The following is a 7623-nucleotide window of genomic DNA, read 5'->3' as shown; positions in this document are numbered from 1 at the left end:
TAACATGTTCTCAACTGTCTCTAATATGAATATGATGTCCATGCCATAGTCCCTAGGATGAATCTCATATGTACACAGCAGTCTCTTCTATGAATGCAATGTCCACACTGTATTCTCTGGTACTAGCAGAATGTTCTAAAATAGATGACACAGGGCTGAAGACCAGTTAAAGAACTACACTAGTGAATCTTCACACTTGTCAGAAGGCTGTAGTAATGAAGATAGTGTGATGTTGGGGAAGAAATACATGAGTGGATAAATGAAACAGAATAAATGGAATGAAAATACAGCATGTAAATTTAGTTAACTAATTTTGTCAAAGGAACTATGCCAATTCAACACAGAACAGTCTGTTCCACAGATGTCAACTGAATAATTATGGGGAAAAATTAACCACATGCAAACCACATGAGAAAAAACCAACACAGACACAAATCTTATAGCTAACCCAAAAATCCACTCACAATGGTCTATAAACTGAAATTTTCAAGTGTGAAAATTGGAAAAATTATAGAATGAAATATATATGCTCTGTCAGTTGCTGGGGAGGTTTTTAAATTATCTATTTTGCTGGGGAAGTTTTTAAATTATCTATTTATTTGTAAGTAGGGGAGGTAGAGACAAACAGAGCTCCCACCCACCAATTTATTCTGCAAATTAACAATATATCTGGGATTGGGATGAGCCAAAATAAGGATCTGGAAACTCAATACAGGTCTTTCACTTGACTGACAGAGACCCAACCCCATGAACTACACCTGTTGCCTCCAGGGTGTGCACCAGCAGGAAACCAAAATAGGGACCAGAACTAGGACCTAAACACAGGTACTACAACATGGGATGTGGGCATTCCAACATGGTGTTCCAACTTCCAGGCCAGTCTATGGGAAAAAAAAATGTAAAATGGTCTGACCATGGTAGAAAACTGTCAATTGTACAAAAAGTTAAGCGTAGAAGTACCGTGTGGGAACCAGTGTTGTATCATAGTACGTTAAGCCACCTTCTGCAATGCCAGGATCTCATATGTGCATCCTAGCTGCTCCACTCCCACTGCCTGCCTCCTAGTGCACCTAAAAAAAACAGCAGAATATGGCCCAAGTAATTTGGCCCCTGCCATCCTTGTGGGAGATCTGGATGGGATGCCAGGCTCCTGGCTTCTTCCTGTAACAGCCCCTACTATTGCAACCATCTGGGGGAGTGAACCAGTAGATATAGGATCTCTCTGCCTGTATGTCTGTGTGTCTGTGTCTGTGTGTGTCTGTGTTGTGTGTGTGTCTTCCTCTCTGTAGCTCTTTCAAAGAAATATAATAAATCTTATTTACAACGGTTACCATATGATCCATCCATTTTTCTCTTAGATACAAATAAAAAAGTGCTGAAAACAAGTATTCAAACAGACACTAGTACACTAATGTTTACTTGCTCCCTTGCTCCCTTGGTTAACCCTAGGTATCCTGGATAGTGATTCATCCCCCTATCTCTTACTATATAAGCCCCTGGGAACTGAAGGTCACATGCTTTTCCAGGCAACCCTGGACATTCAGGGTAGTACTGTCTGAATTGGCACTCTGCATGTTCATATCTCACTGAGGGACCTCTGGTAAATGTAGTCTTTGAGTTGCAAAGAAGAGTTTCACCAGACAGCTTCACTGTGTACAGACACTGCCTGAAGTGTCCAACATCATTTGGTTTCATCTACAGAAACTAACCACAGAAGTCCCCCATGTGTTATTCTTGCTCAGTTTCTATGCCTCTCAAATAAAATAAGAAATTTTTAAAAGATTATTTATTTATTTATTTATTTATTTATTTGAAAGTCAGAGTTACATAGAGAGGAGAGGCAGAGAGAGAGAAAGAGAGGTCCTCCATCTGATGGTTCACTCCCCATTTGGTCACAACAGTGGGAGCTGTGCCAGTCCGAAGCCAGGAGCCAGGATCTTCTTCTGGTTCTCCCACATGGGTGTCGGGGCCCAAGGACTTGGGCCATCTTCCACTGCTTTCCCAGGCCACAACAGAGAGCTGGATCAGAAGTAGAGCAGCTGAGTCTCAAACCAGTGCCCATATGGGATGCCGGTGCTTCAGGCCAGGTTGTTAACCTTCTGTGCCACAGTGCCAGCTCCAAAATAAAAAAAAAAAATAAGGGCCAGCATTGTAGCCTAGTGGGTAAAGCTGCCTAAAATGCTGGCATCCCCTTTGGGCACTGGTTTGGTCTCAGTTGCTCCACTTCTGATTCAGCTCCCTGCTAATGGCCTTCGAAAAGCAATGGAAGATGGCCCAAGTGTTTGTCCCCCTTCCACTTATGTGAGAAACACAGATGGTGCTGCTAACTCCTGTATTCTTCCTGGCTCAGCACTGGCTATTGCGGCCATCTGAAAATCTCTCTCTAGCGTGTGCGCTCTCGCTCTTGCTATCTCTCTCTCTCCCTCTTCCTCTCCCTCTCTGTCAAAAATATTTTTTTTAAAAAGAAAGAGAGCACAAAAGCTCCCATCCACTGAATCACTGTGTGCCTACAATAGTGAGACCCAAGATCTGTGAACACAATCCAGGTCTCCCACCTTAGTGCCAAGAATGAAATTAATTGAGCCATCACCATTGTGTGTCGGGATATATATAAGCAGGAGCTTGAATAAGGAACCAGAGCTTGGAATTAAAACCTAAATATGGGCCGGTGCCACGTCTCACTAGGCTAATCCTCTGCCTTGCGGCACCAGCACACCAGGTTCTAGTCCCGGTTGGGGCGCTGGATTCTGTCCTGGTTGCCCCTCTTCCAGGCCAGCTCTCTGCTGTGGCCAGGGAGTGCAGTGGAGGATGGCCCAAGTGCTTGGGCCCTGCACCCCATGGGAGACCAGGAGAAGCACCTGGCTCCTGGCTTCAGATCACAGAGCGCCAGCCGCGGTGGCCATTGGAGGGTGAACCAACGGCAAAGGAAGACCTTTCTCTCTGTCTCTCTCTCTCACTATCCACTCTGCCTGTCAAAAAATGAAAACAAAACAAAACAAAAAAAAACAAAAACAAATAAACAACCTAGATATGGGACTTGGACATCTTGACTACAGCCCACTCCAACATTGGCATTTTTGAGAGGAACCCTTCTTTTATGTTGTAGAATGTGTCCAAATTTCAGTTTTTCAGATATTTCTTCAGAATGGATTCAGGTCATATATGTTTAGCAGGAATACTATGGCCATACTTCTGTGCAATCTTTGTGCAAGCCACTAGATGGAAATGGAATGTTACTCCATCCCTGATGATATTTTCTATTTATTCAGTTAGAGTTAGGGTGAGGGGTGGGGAAAGCATCATGGTTAGAGTTTATTGTCAGCATTGGGTCTTAGCTACTGTGTTAGACATATGGTGGCACTATAAAAAGTTCAAGGAAGGTGGAATTAAGATAAGTTGATTTTGGTACCAAAATTTGTAGAATCCACCCATAGTCTTTTCAGAATGCTCATCTCCCATAAATTCCAGATCCTCATGTATGCAAATTAGGAGGAGTTGTCATCTTCATTCTGGGGGACCTTCTATTCCAAGAACATGGGATTTATTTACCTATATCTTCTTAATATTTTATTATTATTGAGATAGCATTTTAGTTTACTATAGTCAAAGACTAAGTACTCCACTAAACAAAGAATTCAACAAATAAAAATTTAAAAGATCATATTTGATCAGGAAAATAGTGATGGTTATAAATAAAATTTGAATAAAAGTTGCTGAAGTTTACTCATGTAAAATAAATTTTAAAATAGTCACAAAATCATTAAAACTATGGTAATAAATAACAATAATATATACTCTAATAGTATATATTATTATTAATTCGATTTTTTAAAAGCTTGGTAAAATACTGTTTGCTATAAAATTGATAAATACAGACATTTCTTCTTTTGATTTTTAAAATAAATTTTAACTCCCACATATAGAGAACATGTAGTATGTGTCTTTTTGTGTTCTGCTTATTTCAATAAACATGATGTTTTACAATTTCAATCATTTTGTGTCCTGTCTCGCGGGACGTCAACTAGGACCAAGTACCTAGAATGGGGAATGAAAGGGACAGGAGAAACAAAGATGGCAGCAAGACTCTTGTCTGTTCAAGCTGCAAATTTTATTTTTCAACCACACACTTATATATCATAAAGGCAGGGTGTCGGGCGGGGGAAGGAGGGGCATTTAGGAGGGCAGGATGTTGGGCAGGGGAAGGAGGGAGAGCTTATCTTGTAGCTCCAATGCTTGTGAAAGTAGGGGAAAGGTTACAAGTGCAAGTAGGGGAAAGGTTACAAGGTCTTAAGGCACAAGGTCACACAAGGTTGCTTTATCAGTACTCTCTGGTCTGGGATGTTTAGCTCTACTTCAGTAGTTTTCCACTAAGAGGCCACATGTTGTGTGGTCCCTGACATCTCCCCCTTTCTTATCAATTAAACAGAAATGGCTACTGGTTAGGCCAAGTGTGATGAACGAGCAGTGCCTGTCTTAGGAATCAACCCGGAGCTCCAGCACCTCTTACCCATCATTGGATATCCTTGCCAGTCCCTAGGCCTCCTGTCTTAGGTGGGTGAGGTTCCGGGAAGGTACCCGTCATTGGCTTACTTCTCATCTTATTGATAGGCCTGGGGCCCTTCCTGGGCTCCCGACTAGGGTAGCAGCAGACCAAAGGGAGTCAGTTGTTGGAGGGACCATGACCTCACCAGCCAGACCTCACCAGGCAGAGAGAGAGATAACGTTCTCCAGGGGATCTTTCATGGCCAGACTTTGGTAATGTATTTGAATCAGTCTGGCTGCTAAATTACCTACTTGCTGTCTGATAAAAGTCATCAACTTATTGGAAAGACAAGGACCTACAGACAGTATAACAAGCAAACGAGCAATGGGGCCTAAAAGCGGTAGCAAATAGGGAACCAGTCCATTCCATCCCGTCCAAAAGGGATTTTCAGCCATGGCACGTCAACGACGCTCCAGATCTTCTTGAAGTGTCTTGATTTTATTGCGAACAATGCCGGATATTTTAGTATAAAACGACATTTTTCCTGTAAAGCCAAGCAAATACCTCCTTATTCAGTAGTAAACAAGTCTAAGCCTCTACAATTTTGTAAAACCACTTCCGCTAGGGAATCAATTTGATCTTGAAGGTCCTGAATGGTGGTGGATAGGGTTTGTACATCATTAATAAGTTGTTGGGACAATTCTCTATATTTTTGGACCACAATCCCTAGCCCTGTGGATCCTCTAACCACAGCTGTGGAAATTCCCAATGTGGCCAATAAAGGAATAAATTCAATAGCTCGCTTTTGTCTCCCTGTGATATAATCAAGGGAGGGGATAGGAACAGGGGTATATCCATCAATAATATCTACATCAGGAAGAAGTATAGCATGCATGCAACTACCGGTCCAATTCGTTGGTAAAATGGTATAAGCTAAATTATCCCTACATACAAAAACAGTGAAGTTAGGGGCATAAAGAGGGTAATCTACTATTATATTATCCGTACAGAAGGGTGCAAGGCCCACATCAATATCAAAGGAATCATTGTTAGGAGGCTTATAAAGACAAGTGATATTATCTGTTGGAACAGGAAGAACAGGGAAAGACCGTATAGGGGAGAAACCAAAGGAAATATTAAAACTAAGGGTATCATTAAGCGGCAGGAAAATGGCAAGAGGAAGGGGGGAGTCCCTGGCATAAGCAGAGCTAGCAGTCCTTTGCAAAGTCTGGGGCAGAGGAATTAAGTAATTTGTGGGTATTGGTAAGGATATCTATGGTATTGGCATCTAAGCCTTTGTTTCCTCTAGAATGAACTTTAGCCAGGGGGTGGTATTGAAGGGAAGGGTAAAGGCTCTCAAAAAGGGTTTTGAGTGTTTTTTGTGTTTTTAATTGTGTAAGGGTATCCTGAGGGCCTCCACCATCAGACACTCCCACAGGGGCTATGGGGTACTTGTCCCTTAGGGGGGCAGGGAGGAGAGCTGAGGCATGAAGAAGACAAGTCTCCTCCAAACGCTCCCCCATAATCTCCTGTTATAGTGGCAAATAATGTTGATCCCCATCATTACAGGTTTGATACTGTGTATAACAGGAGGAGTGCACGGAGTAATAGATAGTACTATTGCACTCTGACGGGCATTGATCCCCAGGGCAGGAAGAGTCTAATATAGGTTTGAGAATACAGCGCCATTTGGAATCTGTGGAGGGCCAATATGCAGTTTTATCCCTGCAGTTGTGTGTAAAATGTGGCTTACGATTGAGGACACGGGATCCATAGGAGTTTGATGTCTGTGGGTAGGATGCTATTATGCACCCCCCCCCTCAAGCAAATACAAGGGTTATGCTGTTGAAGGAGATTTTGAATGGCCTGAGGGTCGTCCATCCCTGCAAAGACTGGTGGAGCCCGGCAGATGGTGTAAATTACCAGCATCAGGGAGGCAATGAAGGGAAACATGGTTTAAGCAATTAGGATCCCTTGTCAAAGCTATTTAGAGGGGTTTGACCCTGGACCCTCAGGCTGTTTAGTGGGATTTGGGGGGTTAGCAAACCAGTGATAATGAAAAGTCCCACAATGATTAACAGGGTCATCTAGCTGGGTCTTTTCATTCCTGTGGGTATAAAGAAAGGGCATTCTCAGGGCAAAGTACAGGCTCTGGAACAACATCACTATTTGTAGGAATTGGCGAATTAACTTGTTTAATTAATCTTTCAGGTAGCCATCTTGGAGCTGACTGTTTTTCGTCCAGGATGCAGGCTGAGCCACGTCCCCAAATGAGTACTGGATCTGGGCCGTGCCAGCTACTGGTGAGGGGGTCTCGCCACATTACCATAGACAGAGACATGTCAGGGGAAGGGTACCAATGATGGTCCACAGCTGAATGATTATTATTATCCAAGGTTAAGAAATTTAGTACAAAGAGCACATGATTTAATCGATCACGGGGAGAGGCAAAGGATAAGGAAGTGGCTTCAAGCCGAATGAGCCAAGTTTTTAGTGTTTGATGGGCTCTTTTAATGATTCCCTGACCCTGTGGATTGTAGGGAATTCCTGTAATGTGATTAATATGAAGCTCTTCACAAAATTGTTTAAATTTAGTGCTGACATAAGCAGGACCATTATTTGTTTTAATTTTAACAGGTTTTCCCAGTACAGAAAAGGCTGTGATAAGGTGCGAGATAGCATCCTTAGCAGCTTCTCCTGTATGGGGGGAGGCAAAGGCAAAGCCACTGTAGGTGTCCATAGAGACATGAAGATACTTTAGTTTGTCAAATTTTGGAAAGTGTGTGACATCCACTTGCCACAGTTTATTAGGGAGAAGACCACGCGGGTTGACTCCCAAATGCGGTACATGTTGGCTTGTAATGCATGAGGGACATCCTTTGACTATTTCACGAGCCTGTTCTGATGAAATTTTACAAAACAAATGGAGAGATTGAGTATTTAAGTGATGCAACCTATGTAAGTTTTGAGCTTCCTGCACTGATCCCACAATTATGGGGAAGGTGTGCCTTGTAGCAGCATCTACCTGGGCATTACCTTCTGAGTTTTGAGCTTCCTGCACTGATCCCACAACTATGGGGAAGGTAAGCCTTGTAGCAGCATCTACCTGGGCATTACCTTCTGAGTTTTGAGTTTCCTGC

General features: G+C 42.8%; 1 pseudogene; it reads right to left on the bottom strand.

Annotated features, from left to right (window-relative positions):
- Positions 1-4698: 4698 nt before the first annotated feature.
- Positions 4699-6436, bottom strand: LOC133754768 (syncytin-1-like; annotated as a pseudogene).
- Between the last annotated feature and the right edge of the window lie 1187 nt (positions 6437-7623).

The sequence above is a fragment of the Lepus europaeus genome, unplaced genomic scaffold (assembly GCF_033115175.1).
Source record: "Lepus europaeus isolate LE1 unplaced genomic scaffold, mLepTim1.pri SCAFFOLD_29, whole genome shotgun sequence".
NCBI classification, from domain to species: domain Eukaryota; kingdom Metazoa; phylum Chordata; class Mammalia; order Lagomorpha; family Leporidae; genus Lepus; species Lepus europaeus.
This window is presented reverse-complemented; position numbering and strand designations above follow the sequence as displayed.